Genomic DNA, 15,937 nt, shown 5'->3' on the forward strand with positions numbered 1-15,937 from the left:
CATATCAACAAGGTGCACCTTTCTTTTCGGGAACTTTTCCATAAGAACTTCACGATTAAGCGTGTTTGACTTGGAGTAATCTTATGATGGGTGACCTTTTGGAAAGTTTTCTCAGGAAGTGTGTGAGTGAGGACAAAACACACTTAAAAGGATATGTGTTGGTCTGTGGGGTCAGTCATTAGTCCAATAAGGCCTGTCCCCCGTTGTCTGGTCCAGGTGGTGGAGGAGAGACGCAGTACTCCCTAACAGACCCAGGTCAGGGTGTTACAAAATGGTATCAGAACCATTACCCAACCGGAAGTGTGATGAGATTCACATCGCCTAAATTTGGAAATGTGGGTTCGTAACGAGGACGTTGCGTTCTGTAAGTGGGGGAGAATGTGATACCCCGTGGAAGAAAGGCTTAAAAAAGATTAAATGTTACTACTCATATCAATAAGGTGCACTTTTCTTTTCAGGAACCTTCCCATGAGAACTTCACGGTTAAGCGTGCTTGACTTGAAGTAATCTTGGGATGGGTAACTTTCTAGAAAGTTTTTTCAGGAAGTGTGTAAGTAAGGACAAAACACACTTAAAAGGACACATGTTGGTCTGTGGGGCCAGTCATTAGTCCGATAAGGCCCGCCCCCCTGTTGTCTGCTCTAGGTGATGGAGGAGAGATGCAGTACTCCTTAACAGACCCAGGTCGGGACGTTACAGTTACCCTGAAAATCTACAAGGAAAACTAAAGATCCCACAAATGTTGCTTTATTCACTTGGGAAACTGCAACTAAAAAGATTTCAACACTTAATTTGAAGAAAAGGGAAATTGTCCTGGTGAACAGATGATATTTGTGTAAAAGTGAGGTTGGGACGGTGTATCACCTCCATGTCGACTGTAGCTGAACTAGGACTCTGTGAGAATGTGCTTCGAGTATGACTGAAATCCATTGGGCAGGTGGAGACTTGCTTCGGGAGCATGTGGGCTCGGAGGGGTATCTTGACCGAAGAGAGAGGGGAAGGATTGTTGATTTGATCCGACTTACTATTTTTTGGTTAGTGTCTAGGCAGAAAAACTGAGAGAAACCGAGAGCTTTTGAATGCTGTAAAGGATAATTGGCTTAAAACAGCTTCTTTTTTTTTCGTTTAGTGGGCAGCAATTTGTAAATTGTCAAACTGCCATTGATTTTGTGGATGTAATATCTCTGCAATTTCTTCTTTTGTGTTTGGATTGCACCACCTTGAAGCTAGTAATATACATTTCTCTTTACTTTTATATATATAAAGAGTTATTTCTCAACTTAAGAAACTCATTTCTCAAAATCTTCATGCATTTTTCTAAGCTTTTAAGGTTGCATAAACACATGGCATCCGCAGTGGTATGCAAACACAGGTAGGAAATAAATGCATTAATTCCCAGCAGAAACATTATAGATAGATCCTCAATCATCAAATAAATTATATATCACAGATAAGACCTCTATTCTAAGAAACAAAACTTCGTCATCTATTGCTAGGGCATTGGTGGCACTTGCAACCTGTTTTACAAGGCTCACTATTTTATTTTGTCCTTAAATTCAATGCGCTTAGCAACAGCTACACCATCTATTATCTCCTCATAAACTTCTTTATGGATCCATTTGGAACATGGAAAATGTTACCAAAAGTAAAGGAAAATATGAAAGGTTTGTTTGGTTAACAAGGAAAGAAAAAAAATAAATAAAAAATAAAATATACAACAAATCAATTAACAAAGTTTTAATTTACCACGCCATTATTATTATATTTTTCTTAATTTATAATCATATTACAAAAAATTAAATATTTTTAGTAATATTTCATATAGGGAGAAAGTATAATGAAAAATGACTTTCTTTCTTATTTTCCTTTCCTTTTCTTTCCCCAAACAAAATCCTTAATCTAAACATACCCTATGAGTCCATTCAAAGAAATTTGGAGAGGATACCAACTTCATATTACTTCTTTAGAATAACAAAAATACTTAGAGAAAGAAAGTTTATCGTTCTAGTTAAAAAATAAAAGGTCAATTTAATAAAATCGTCTAAAATCCTTCTTTTTTCTTCAATTATCCAAACAACGCAAGCAAGAAATCACCTATTTCCTTTTCATTTCTCTCTAGTTATACAAATAATATATGGTAGAGAAATCACTCACCATTCTTTTCCTTTCTCTTCATTCAAAGAAACAGCTATCATTTCTTTTCTTTTTTCCCCTATTTATCCAAACAAAGTGTAGAATCAAAAGAGAATGGGCGACGCAAATCAAAAACCCAACCAAAATCCCAGAAAAAAAAATAAATTAAAAAATAACACCCGTGAACTACACTCGAGAAGAAAGCCGAGATGAACCCAAATCACAGTAATTCCATATTTCAAGCAACAACCAGCGGTCAAACGTCACTCATTCGTATTCAAGCAGTACGAATTCATACCAGATAAAGTAGAAATTAACTTCAATACACAAAATTATGACAACACAAAAACGATTGATTGAATGAAGTTCACTTCCAAGCACCTTTAGGCTTCCTGCCCGGCCGATAATTTCGCCGGAAAGATCAAATGCCACTAGCGGCGAAGCGCGGTGGAAGAACGAAGGGCGGAGGGAACGACGTCACTTATTATCGTCTTAAAAACACTACGTGGGAGCATGCAATTGGTGCAATAGTACCTACTTGTACCCCCAAAAAAAAAAATACAATATAAAATAACATTAAAATTCGTTTAAATTTACACAAATTCAATTTTTTATTTTGAAATTATAACACCAAACACAATCTAAGGCCTCGTTCTTTTATTGAAAATAATTTTTTCTACTTCAATTTTCTAAATAACTTTTAAATGTCATTTAAAATTATATTTATAAATTTTAATTTTATTATAAATTTTAATTATATTTATAATTTTTTATTATTTTTCTAAATTTATCATATAGATATTTGAAAATAAAGTTGTGTTTTGTAATTATTTAAAATTTTAAAATTAAAAATATTTTCACAACTAAACAGCTAACAATTTTCACCTGAATCTTGTTCGTAATTTTTTATTTTCAAGTACTAAATCACATCTTTAAAAGAAATATTAAGTTGTTGCAGAACACAAAATAATCCTCCTGTTTGCAGTTAAAAATTATCCTCATTTTATAATTTAAAAAATATTTCTACTAATATTTATTTTTAATAATAAAATATATAATAAAAATAATGGAGTAATTTTTCACCAAATGCTCTCAAACTAATAACTAATTATGTTTGGCTTACTTGCATTTTCAAATGTTATAAGACAAATTTGAAAAATTGTCAATGCCATATCTTGCCAATAGGATATGCTAATGCATTTTTTTAATATTATACAAGGGATGAATATGGGCGAATGCATCTTGAGAGAAGGGAAATATATTTTAAAAAGACATGTGCATCTATAATTAATTATGTTATTGATAAATAAATTTTATAAATTTTAAATACTAATTAATCGAACTCACATATTTACTTGATCTAAATGCATCTTATAGGAGTTTATATATAATGAAATATCATAAGTATCTATTCAATTGTTATTTTATCAATAAGTTAAGAAGTTCTTTTGTATGATTGGTCTAAATCGCAGAGGGCTTGAATTCTTTTTAAGAGAAAATAAGGTTTCTATGCATATTAAAATCGTGTTTGTACATAATCTATTAAATTTTGTTCATTCTCATTTTTGTGCTAAATTCTCAACAGTGAACAATCGCAATATAAAATATTTTGTTTCACTTTCATTTTGGAACATCGATTTGTCTAAATGGAAGCTTGAACATTTGGAACTCATGAGATTTTAGCCTATAAATATTCCAATTAATGGCAATAAGCTTAGTTGTAAACTGTAATGCACCAAAAGGTATTTTGGAGATTGATTTAGGGTTGATTCAACTTTTTAAAGAGTTTTTGGTATTGTAACAAAGCACCATTTTGGTTAGGTGATAAAAAATGATCACGATTTACTTGATTGTACTATAATTTTACAATTTGTACAAATTTAGATAAAACATGAAATAAATTTATATTAAATTATATTGAAATATACATAAAACTCAATACTTTAGATCCATGCTCCCCACTCAACTTGTGAACTAGGGATGGCAAAATGGGTCGGAACCCTACGGCTAACCCGTGACCCGTCTGTTTAAGTTGGGTTTGAGTTTAGTAAAAGATTATCCGTTTATAGACGAGTTAATCCGAACCCAACCCATTTAATAAATGGGTTGGGCGGATTTGGGTTGGGTACTGGCCGGATGACCCATTTAAATCTTGACACTACATTACTCTTATTACTTAATGTTTTACATGCTGAATGGAATGAACGGAAAGAGTTAGGAAATTCAATACAAATATAACCAAAAAAAACTCAAAACAAATGCAAATAAGATTCACAATAAGGTTGAGGCACAGATATCTTGATCTTTTTAAGGAGACTCAAACCCTCTGCTATTTTTTTCACTTAACCCACAAATCGGTGCAGTAGAACTCTCCCCTAAGATACAACAACCCTATTTGAATCATGTGACTTTCTCCAATTCTATACAAAATGAAAGATTCCAAAGTTTAACAAAAGAACACTTTTCTTTAGTTATCAAACTTTTTGGACTCAAATGATTATGAGGATTATGTAAAGATGTTAGTATATAGAAATTATGTTGTGTAGAGCTAAGACTATAGGGATTTATTTATAGGTATACTAGACTTTTCATTACTCATGCACTTAATAAAATATGATAGGATGTATCTACACTAAATTAGATACATATCCAAAATCAAGATATACTCACATAAATGACTTATGGATTAATGGGATACAAGAATCAAAGACTCATCTAAAGATATATTCACTCCATATTTAAATTAATAATATAAAATATTAAAATACAAAGTGAAGTAAAATGAAAATTATATAGCAAAATTTTGTTTATATTAGAAAGGCTAATTTCATTGGATTTTCATTTCATTCATGCATACCAAACAAATCATTGGCATGATCTTTGGTTTCATTATGGAATGTGGTAGAAAAAGATGGAAATTAAAATTTAAAGAAGTGTAATGAAATAAATTATAAATTTGATTCCACTCCTCTCAATTTTATTTCATTCGTATGTGTCAAATGTGCAGTTAAAAGTATGGTATTCTCTAATTCTAACCAAATGCTTAGTACCTAGAAATGAAACAATTTGAAAGAAGATGATTTTAAATTAGTTGACAGTGATAATGATATGTCATATGAAGCAAATGTGAATACTGTTAGGATTGAAAGAGGTGTAAGAAACAGTCAGGGGGTCAGTCAGCGTCAGTGTAGCTTAAGTGAGAATTGGCATTTACAAAATGAATGTTGAGATTTCCAATTGCGAGTTTGTCCCACATTGGAAAAATTGAGTAGATGATGGATGTTTATATACATAGTTGGACAAGACCCAATAGGCTTAAACTTTTGGATCAAATTGGTGTTCACTCATGCATATAAAGCCAACCCATGGGCTCATCTGGTCCTACCAAGTGGTATCAGAGTCGACGATTCGTAACTCTGGGTGTGTGACATCGTGAAAATTCAACACATTAAGCTAATTCTCCTAACGTGCTAACAGTTGGAGGACCAAGTGTGTGACCAAGGCCAATAAGAATCATCTAGTCTAGGAGGTAGGATTGGTTTGTAAGCATGTAGAATGCAATCCGAGACACGTAAGGCGTAAGTGGTAAGACTCACTTGAGCAACTGTTGGGGAATTGGGGTTATTTCCATCAAGGAGATGATTTTCGTTCAAGGGGAAGCAGTTGGAACTCACAAGTGAGGGGGAGATTGTTGAGAATTCCACTTGTGAGTTTGTCCCACATTGAAAAAATTGAGTGGATGATGGATGCTTATATACATGGTTGGGCACAAGACCCAATAGGCTTAAGCTTTTGGGTCAAGTTGGTATTCACTCATGTGAATCAAGCCCACCCATGGGCTCCTTCGGTCAAGAGCAGTAGTTTGAGGATATCCAGTTCAATGAGTGTTTCATATGGTTAATCTCATTAAGGTTGAAATTCACAATTTATGTTACAATGTCAGCACAATAAATTATTGTAATTAGTTTGTGTGTCCAAGATTGCTAATGAGACAAATTGATGTTGGGAAATGGTTGTTTCAAAACTCACCACATGTTTGCAGAAATACCTAAGCCATCTTAATACAGTTCTCAATACTGCTTCTTTCACAGATAGAAGGTGAACTAAAATGCAAGCATGCATGTATTTGGTTGATAAGGTGAAGTTATGTAATAACCCCAAAAATGACTATACATGTAACGACCCGAAGAATAATGATATTTAAATAATAGAGAGGGTGGGAAATGGAAACAGAAACAGAAGGATGCAACAGGCTTCGTCAAAGAATGTTTCGCTTTCGTTGACGACATTGCACTTTGGACGTAATAACCCAGAAGTTTTACACAGGGCCTCGTTGACAAACACAGGGAGTTCTTCGTCGAGCTCATAAGTAGGTCTCATCAACGAAGCCATGCCTCGTCGACGACAAGATGCCGAGAGGGGTTTTTGGGCAGTCTGAATTTCGTCGACGAGGAGGTAAGGTTCGTCGACGAAATTACTTAAGAACTCGTCGACGAGATGACGTGTCTTGTCGACGAATCTGACCCTATAAATAGTTGAAACCCAAATTTTTTGATGATATTTCAGCACAAACTCTCTCTCTCTCTCTCTCTCTCTCTCTCTCTCTCTCTCTCTCTTTTTCTCTCTCTAAAATGCCTCTCCCTCCTTCTCTCTTCTATCCTAGCCCCATTTCTCTCCGAATTGAAGATCTGAGGCCACCACGACCCTCCTAGCGAAGTTCTCTACAAGTCTGCCGGAGCTGATCGTGGGAGAAGTTGGTTTGGAATTCATCCTAAATCCAGGGTAAGGCAATTTATTTAGATTATGTCTTCCTCATAGTTATAAGAAATGTTGTGGGTAAGAAAATACTGATGTTTTGTTCTAGGGGATGTTGTTTTCAGAATGTTGAGTGGAGAATCCTGCGAGTGTAGGGCTAAAGTTCGGTGAGAGGCTTTTCAAATTTAAGGTAAGGGAAATATACTATGCTAGGAGAATTACTTACGTTATCAGAAATTTTATATATATATATATATATATATATATATATATATATATGCATGCATACAAAATATTATACAGGATGTGAATTTTTAAAGTATGTGTGGCCTAAGTACATGATATTGATATGGAGTTTTATGCAGATTTTCAATATTTCAAGTTATACAGATATAGTTAGATAATTGCGGATTTTATACAGACAGAATATGTATACATATACAGTTTTATTCAGATGATTACATTGATAGATATATATAACAGTATACAAATATTTATTCAAGAACAGTATATCCAATGTATATAGAAAGTTATGTTTTCCTAAATGTCATAACACTCATATTATAAAGAAAGAAAGTACAGACAGATTATATAGTTATAACATCAAGATGCTACAGATATTATAACATTTACAGTACAACAATATAGTGTTATGGTTATTTTGGAAATATCATAAAAACAGTAAAAAGAGTATAGTATATATATATATATAGTATCAGATCCCTGTGGAAAGATTACCGACAGATACAATACAAATATAGAATACAGAGCACGGTACCGTTGCTAATATAGATAGAGTGCAACGATATATCTCAGATAGTGTGTGGGTACCGTCAACCGTACTCGGAGAGTATGCAACTTCCCAGTTCGCTGGGTTGAGAGGACCGATTTGATGAGGTAGCATCCAGTCCCGCGCCTAGGAGAGTACGTAGTTTGGTCGGGCAGAGGTAGTGTAGAGTATAGTGACTTATTTGGAGGACCGACCAGATTAAGTTTCTCCTACGGGCCGCACAACCCTATCATGAGTGTCACGCCCCGAACCTGGAAATGGGACCCAAGGGTGAAAATGTAACCTAACCTGTCCCTATATTATACAAATCATCACAGATACAATACAATGGATGAGGGTCTGACCCCGTGGGGTTCCTAGGCACCCTAAGCACATCCAACCACAATCATATACGCAGCGGAAAAAGTTATTCTATATCAACATATGCAGTACCATACTAGAGTCTATACAAGAGCAGAACATAACTCTAACAAAACGTACAAACTGGGTGCCTAAATACAACTCAAAATGGCAACCCAACAAACTACAGTCCTAGCACTTACCCAAGCGCTAACATAGTACACCGGCCACTACGCTCCCTACACTAAGACGCTAGTTCCGGTTACTCGAAGGACCTGTAAAAATGTAGGTACAGCAGGGGTGAGACGCCTCTCAGTAAGGAAGAACACAGGTTAAATCGGTGTGTGTCATTTGAGTGTTATCATGATACAACATACATGTAGTTGAATGCAATCCAATACTAATTCACACAGTGCATACACGCACGCATACGGAGGCCATTTATACGCAACCCCGTCACAATACACACACATGATCAGTAATACATAGTGCCATCACACTCATCAGCCCGAAGCCAGTCCGGCTTTCTGACGTTGGCCCGTAGCCAACCCGCGAAGCACGGCACCACCGGCACATGGCTAGTCCTCGACTCCCATGGCATCGTACCGGCGCTAACTGGTGGATCCACACCCTTCGGCCTGATATGCCAGAATAGGCTCACGCCCTCGAATATAGAGTCGGACACTCTTACCTACACAGCAGGCGATAAACACAAGCCCTCGGATATAGAGCCGGACACCCTCAATACCTGGAATCATTTTGGAACCGCGTTCCTATCAGTAATTCTGCATATCACACACACACGCATGCTCATATAACTAAACAAACCACACTCATTTGATAATCTAAATCATGGTTTTCCAAACAAATACAGTTTAAACAAAGTCAAGGTACGGCCATCCCAATATCACAGTATAAATCATACATATACTCGATTTTCAACACAACTCGGGATTCAGCCTATTGCCCATTTTTTCCCAAAACTGCAATAATGAAAAACCCATAGTTTTCCCCATTAGATCCCCCCAAATGAGTAGCCAAAACACACACAAGACCGTGGACCACAGTTCCACTGAGTTCGATTTTGAAAAGAACCAATATAAACATAGTTCCCCTTATCTTAACCCCGTATAACAAATCCCGAACTCCAAGGCTCCTAAACAACGAACCGAGTTCCAAAACCTACAAATCACAATACAAAATATACTCACAAGACCATCCTCTACAAAACTACAAGATCAGAAATGAAAACTGAGCCTTACCTCGATTTTTCGCCAAAACTCAAAAACCTCCGAAACAAGATTCCATTCCGTAGAAGTTGTAGAGAAGCCTTCCACGATCCTCGTGGCAACTTCCGTTTCCCGATTCTATCAACGATCAGCGAAGAAATCTAGAGAGAGAGAGAGCAGGGAGAGGTTTAGAGAGAGAGAGAGAGAGAAAGAGATAAGTTTGAGATTTCTTAATGAAGAAGTAATGAGAATTTCCTTTTATAGCCCTTCGACCCGGCCCAATTTCATCGACAAAATGGTGCCTTCGTCGACGAATCTTTCACTGGCTTCATCGACGAATCGGTAGCCTCGTCGACGAATCTGAGATCGCCGGTTTTTCCGAGACCCCTCGACTTCTCCTCGTCGACGAGAAGAACACATGCTTTGTTAACGAATCTGCTCTTTTACCAAAATGTCCCTCTCTTTATATATATAAATGCATTATCACGGTTTGGGTTCTTACAATCTCCCCTCCTTACAAAAATTTCGTCCTCGAAATTTGTCATCTCTCATTCACAAATTCATACATACAATCAAACACATAGACACAACTCAAGAGCGAACCGGCGATCACCACAGTGCAGTCCCATCATACATATACACATACATACCCTCACTTATGGCAAAGGAATACCGTGGCTACATATACAATGGTCTCACAAGTTGATAATACACACATACTCCCGACGACTAACCACCTATCCCAACCCATAGTAGGATCATGTACAAGTGCTCAAAACAACTGTGGATACTTCCGGCATATTTCCGTTTCCAGTTCCCAAGAAGCTTCCTCAACCTCGTGGTTTCGCCACAATACCTTCATTAACAGTATCTCTCTAGTATGAAGCTTCTGAACTTTACGGTCCAGAACCTGAATACGTATCTCCTCATATGCTAAAGTATCCCCAATTTCCAACTCATCATAACTAATAACATGTGAAGGATCCAACACATACCTCCTCTACATGGAGACGTGAAACACATCATGGACCCTCGAAAGTACTGGAGGTAATGCAACTCTATAGGCTACTGGATCCACTCACTCAAGTACCTCGAATGGTCTGATATGCCTTGGGCTCAGCTTGCCCTTTCTCCCAAATCTCATCACCCCTTTCATTGGAGCAATACGTAGAAATACCATACCTCCCACTTCAAACTTTAACTCACGGCGGCAAACATCTACATAACTCTTCTGCCGACTCTGAGCTAATCTAATCCTCTCCCGGATCAAACCCACCTTCTCAGATGCCTACTGCACAAGTTCAGGTCCTAACACTTGACGTTCACCAATCTCATCCCAACATAAGGGAGATCGACACCTCCGACCATACAAAACCTTGAACGGTGTCATCCCGATACTAAACTGAAAGCTGTTGTTATAAGCGAACTCCACAAGTGGCATAAACTGTATCTAGCTACCACAAAAGTCTAACACACAAGCTTGCAACATATCCTCCAATATCTATATCGTCCTCTCCGACTGTCCATCAGTTTGGAGGTGGAACGCCGGACTGAAAGTAAGCTTCATCCCCAATGTCTCATGCAAGCTCGTCCAGCATTGAGAAGTAAACCTCAGATCTCGATCCGACACAATGGACACCGGTACTCCGTTCATTCTTACAATCTCATGCACTTACAACTCTGCTAGCCTACTCAAAGGATAGCTAACTCTTATCGGTATGAAATTAGCATATTTTGTCAATCTATCAAAGATCACCCAGATAGCATTCTTCCCGTGAAGCGCTGGCGGCAATCCGGTCACAAAATCCATGAAAATATGCTCCAATTTCCACACCTGAATAGGCAAAGGATGCAACTACCCTGCCAGCCTCTAATGTTCAGCTTTCACCTGTTGACACGTCATACACTGCTCCACGAACTGAGCAATCTGCTTCTTCATACCAGACCACCAGAAGGTCTCGCGCAAGTCCCAAATCATCTTTGTACTACCGGGACGTACCGTATACATAGAACGATACCCCTCCTCTAGAATCATCCTTCTGATCTCATCATCGTTCAGAACATATAGCCTGGTCCCAAACCTTAGCACACCTTCCTCACAGATGTTAAAGTATGTAGCCAGTCCCTGCTGTACCTTTTTCTTAAACTCGGTCAACTCTACATCACTAGCCTGCGCGGCTTGTATACGCTCAAACAAAGTCGGTTGGACCACCAAACTAGTAAGATAAGCCTGATGATCACCAACCACCAACTCTATACCTAAGCTCTCCAAATCCCATCTGATGTGACACGGAGTTATAACCGCAAATACAGCTGTAAGCCCTGACTTCTGACTCATCCATCAGCTACCACATTAGCCTTCCCTGGGTGATAATTGATCGTGCAATCATAGTCCTTAATCAACTCTAGCCAACGCCTCTGCCTCATGTTCAACTCCTTCTGTGTGAAGAAATACCTGAGGCTCTTATGGTCAATGAAGATCTCACACTGCACCTCGTACAGATAATGTCGCAAGATCTTCAGTGCATATACCACAGCAGCCAATTCCAGATCATGCGTAGGGTAGTTCTTCTCATACTCTTTCAGTTGCCGAGAAGCATATGCTACTACCTTACCCTTCTGCATAAGCACACATCCTAGGCCTTTCAAAGACGCGTCGCTATAAATCACAAACACACCATCCCCTGAAGGAATGGTCAACACTGGAGCAGTAACCAGCCGGTGCTTCAATTCTTGAAAGCACTGCTCGCAATCACTGGTCCACTCAAACTGAACTCCCTTCCGGGTCAATCGTGTCAGAGGTCCAAACAGTTTAAAGAAACCCTCTATGAATCGACGACAGTAACCCGCCAGTCCTAGAAAACTCCAAACCTCCTGCACATTCTTCAGCCTTACCTAGTCGACCACAACCTCAATCTTGCTAGGATCAACTGATATACCATCCCCAATAACCACATGGCCTAAGAACGCAATCTGACTCAACTAGAATTCACACTTCTTCAATTTAGCATACAACCTCTTCTCCCGTAGAATCTGTAATACTAACCTCAAATGTTCAACGTGCTCTTTCGTATTCCTCGAGTATACCAGAATGTCATCAATAAATACCACTACGAATCGATCTAGGTACTCATGGAAAACCTTGTTCATCAGATCCATGAACACCGCTGGTGCATTTGTCAATCCAAAAGGCATGACTAAGAACTCGTAGTGGTCATATCTGGTTCGGAAAGCAGTCTTTGCTAAATCATCTGCTCTGACCCTCACCTGATGATATCTTGACAGCAAGTCGATCTTTGAAAAGACTCACGTGCCCTGTAACTGGTCAAAAAGATCATCTATACGAGGTAAAGGATAGCGATTCTTCACAGTTACCTTGTTAATCTCACAGTAATCAATGCACATCTGCATCGACCCGTCCTTCTTCTTCACAAACAGTACTGGAACTCTCCAGGGTGAAACGCTAGGTCGAATGAATCACCTGTTCAGTAATTCCTGCAATTGCTCCTTCAACTCCTGAAGTTCTACTGGAGTCATCCGGTACGGAGCTTTAGAGATCGGTGCCTTACCGGGCAGCAACTCTATCGCAAACTCCACCTCACGATCTGGAGGTAAACCGGGTAAATCTTATGGAAACACATCTGGGAACTCGCTGACCACCCGAATGTCCTCGAGTCTCAACTCATCCCATGGCTGTACTTTTATACAAACTAGGTACCCCTGACATCCGTCCAAGAGTAACCTTCTTGCCTGTAGTGCTGACAGAATCTGTGGTGCTGAACGCACACACGATCCCACGAATTCGTACTCCTGCTCCCCAAGAGGTCTGAAAACTACCACCTTCCTACGACAGTCGATCACTGCATAACTGGAGAACAACCAATCCATCCCCAGAATGATGTCGAACCCCGATATGTCGTATACCACAAGATTCGCTGGTAGCAGCTTCTTCTGAATTTTCACTAAGCAGTCTACTAACATCTTCCTACAAAAAGATACACTCCCCGATGGCGTAGTAACAAATAACACCTCATTCATGTCTTGGATCTCAACCCCACATCGTCCCACAAAATTCATAGATACAAAGGAATGGGTTGCACCCGAATCAAACAAGATAAAAGCTTTATTCGAAAGCAATAATAAGGTACCTGTCACCACGTAACTTGCATGCTTAGCGTCCACTGGAGTAAGAGAGTATACTCTAGATGGAGCTGTATTCGTCTGAGCGGTTCCCCAAGGTATCTGGTTGTTCCCTCGATCCCCACTAAATGCAGGCACGTCTCGCCTCGGTGCTCGACAATCATGAGAAATGTGGTCTGGCTGGCCACAGTTGTAGATCTACCCCCAAATGTCTGGCACTCACCCTCATACCGCCTGTGGCATCTGGTACAACGACCACCAGCCTGGCTCATCTGAGAATTCTGGCGCTCAGTATTCTGGAGGTAACCCGAGCCCTTGCTCCTCTTCTTCCACGATCCCTGACGAGATCTTGTCTAAGAACTAGAAGGTACTGTCCTCTTCCTTGATTCTTGATCTGCCTCATCCTCTCAAATACTAGTCTCGATCACTGTGGCCTTATCCACTGATACCGAGAACTCGCGAATCTGAAGCATACCCACCAGTCTACGAAATATCCTTCCTTAAACCCTTCTCAAACCTTCGAGTCTTCTCATATTCGCTCGAGATCATACATGGTGCAAAACAGGACAGCTCTATGTATCGAGCTGCATACCCCTGCACCGTCAAACTCTCCTGCGTTAGAGCAGAAAACTCATCTGCCTTTGCATCACGTACTGAAACTGGGAAGTATCTATCAAAGAACACCTCCTTGAAACGGCTCCATGTCATCTCCTCAGGACCACCTCTCTGCTTCTCCAGCAGATTCACTGCAGTCCACCATCGACCCGCCTCCCTAAACAGCTGGAAGGTGGCATAAAGAACTCGCTGCCTATTCGTGCAGTGCAAGACCTCCAAGATCCTTTTAGTCTTCTCCACCCAATCCTTTGTTGTCGTTGGGTCAGGTCCCCTAGAGAACGTCAGAGGATGCATGCGTGTAAACCTCTCAATGGTGCACCATGCAGCAGTAGGAGAGCGCTCGCATCTCCTTACACTCTACTTGATCTCTCGTAACACCTGCCTCGTCAAACCTCGAGGCAGAGAAGGAGACTCATCACTCGCAGTCTCCTCGGAGCCACTTCCCAGGTTATTATCCTTGGGCTCCATGCTGTAACACAATAGGAATCTATCAGTATCCCTACAACACATACAGTTAACACCATGATCTTCACTAATCGTATTAACTACTCCCTACCAGGTTTAGGTCTGTCCTATCATACCAACATGAAAGTTATTAATGATCTGCCCTGCTTTTACTAGAATCGTCATCCTAGGAAAAACACGGAATACCGTTGACAAATCCTAGCCTAGCAACTGAACAACCCTCAACCAACTCTACCCATATCCACATCCTATACTTTGGTATGTACTCATAACTAAGCCTAACCAAGTCTACAAGATCTAGTAACCTGGATAGCTCTAATACCAAACTATCATGCCCCGAACCCCTAAATGGGACCCATGGGTGAAAATGTAACCTAACCTGTCCCTATATCATACAAATCATCACAGATACAGTATAATGGATGAGGGTCCGACCTTGTGGGGTTCCCAGGCACCCTAAACACATCCAACCACAATCATATACGCAGCGGAAAAAGTCATTCTATATCAACATATGCAGTACCATACCAGAGTCTATACAAGAGCAGAACATAGCTCTAACAAAATGTACAAATTAGGTGCCCAAATACAACTCAAAATGGCAACCCAACAAACTACAATCCTAGAACTTACCCAAGCGCTAACACAGTACATCGGCCACTACGTTCCCTACACCAGGACGTTAGTTCCGGTTACTCGAAGGACCTGTAAAAATGTACGTACAGCGGGGGTGAGACACCTCTCAGTAAGGAAGAACACAGGTTATATCGGTGTGTAGCATTTGAGTGTTATCATGATACAACATACACGCAGTTGAATGCAATCCAGTACTAATTCACATAGTGCATACATGCACCATACAATGGCCATTTATACGCAGCCCCGTCACAATACACACACATGATCAGTAATACACAGTGTCGTCACACTTATCGACCCAAAGCCGGTCCGGCATCCCGACATTGGCCCGTAGCCAACCCGCAAAGCACGGCACCATCGGCACATGACTACTCCTCGACTCCCATGGCATCGTACCGATGCTAACTGGTGGATCCACACCCTTCGGCCTAATCTGCCGGAATAGGCTCACGCCTTCGGATATAGAGCCAGACACTCTTGCCTACATGGTAGGCGATAAACACACGCCTTCGGATATAGAGCCGGACACTCTCAATACCTGGAATCATTTTGGAATCTCGTTCCTATCAGCAATTCCGTATATCACACACACATGCATACTCATATAACCAAACAAACCACACTTATTTGATAATCTAAATCATGGTTTTCTAAACAAATACAGTTTAAACAAATTCAAGGCACGACCATCCCAATATCACAGTATAAATCACACATATACTCGATTTTCAACACAACCAAGGATTCAGTCCGTCGCCCCTTTTTTCCCAAAACTGCAATAATGAAAAACCCATAGTTTTTCCCGTTAGATCCCCCCAAAATGAGTAGCCAA

The 15,937-nt window shown here is 39.7% G+C and overlaps 1 long non-coding RNA gene across 1 annotated transcript in view; it reads right to left on the reverse strand.

Annotated features, from left to right (window-relative positions):
• LOC131147601 (uncharacterized) overlaps positions 1-2,630 on the reverse strand; it is a 53,009-nt gene extending 50,379 nt beyond the window's left edge. Inside the window, exon 1 of the long non-coding RNA XR_009134886.1 lies at positions 2,515-2,630. This is a non-coding gene — a long non-coding RNA (uncharacterized LOC131147601). The remainder of the gene's footprint in view (positions 1-2,514) is intronic.
• Between the last annotated feature and the right edge of the window lie 13,307 nt (positions 2,631-15,937).

Source organism: Malania oleifera, chromosome 2, assembly GCF_029873635.1.
Source record: "Malania oleifera isolate guangnan ecotype guangnan chromosome 2, ASM2987363v1, whole genome shotgun sequence".
NCBI lineage: Eukaryota > Viridiplantae > Streptophyta > Magnoliopsida > Santalales > Ximeniaceae > Malania > Malania oleifera.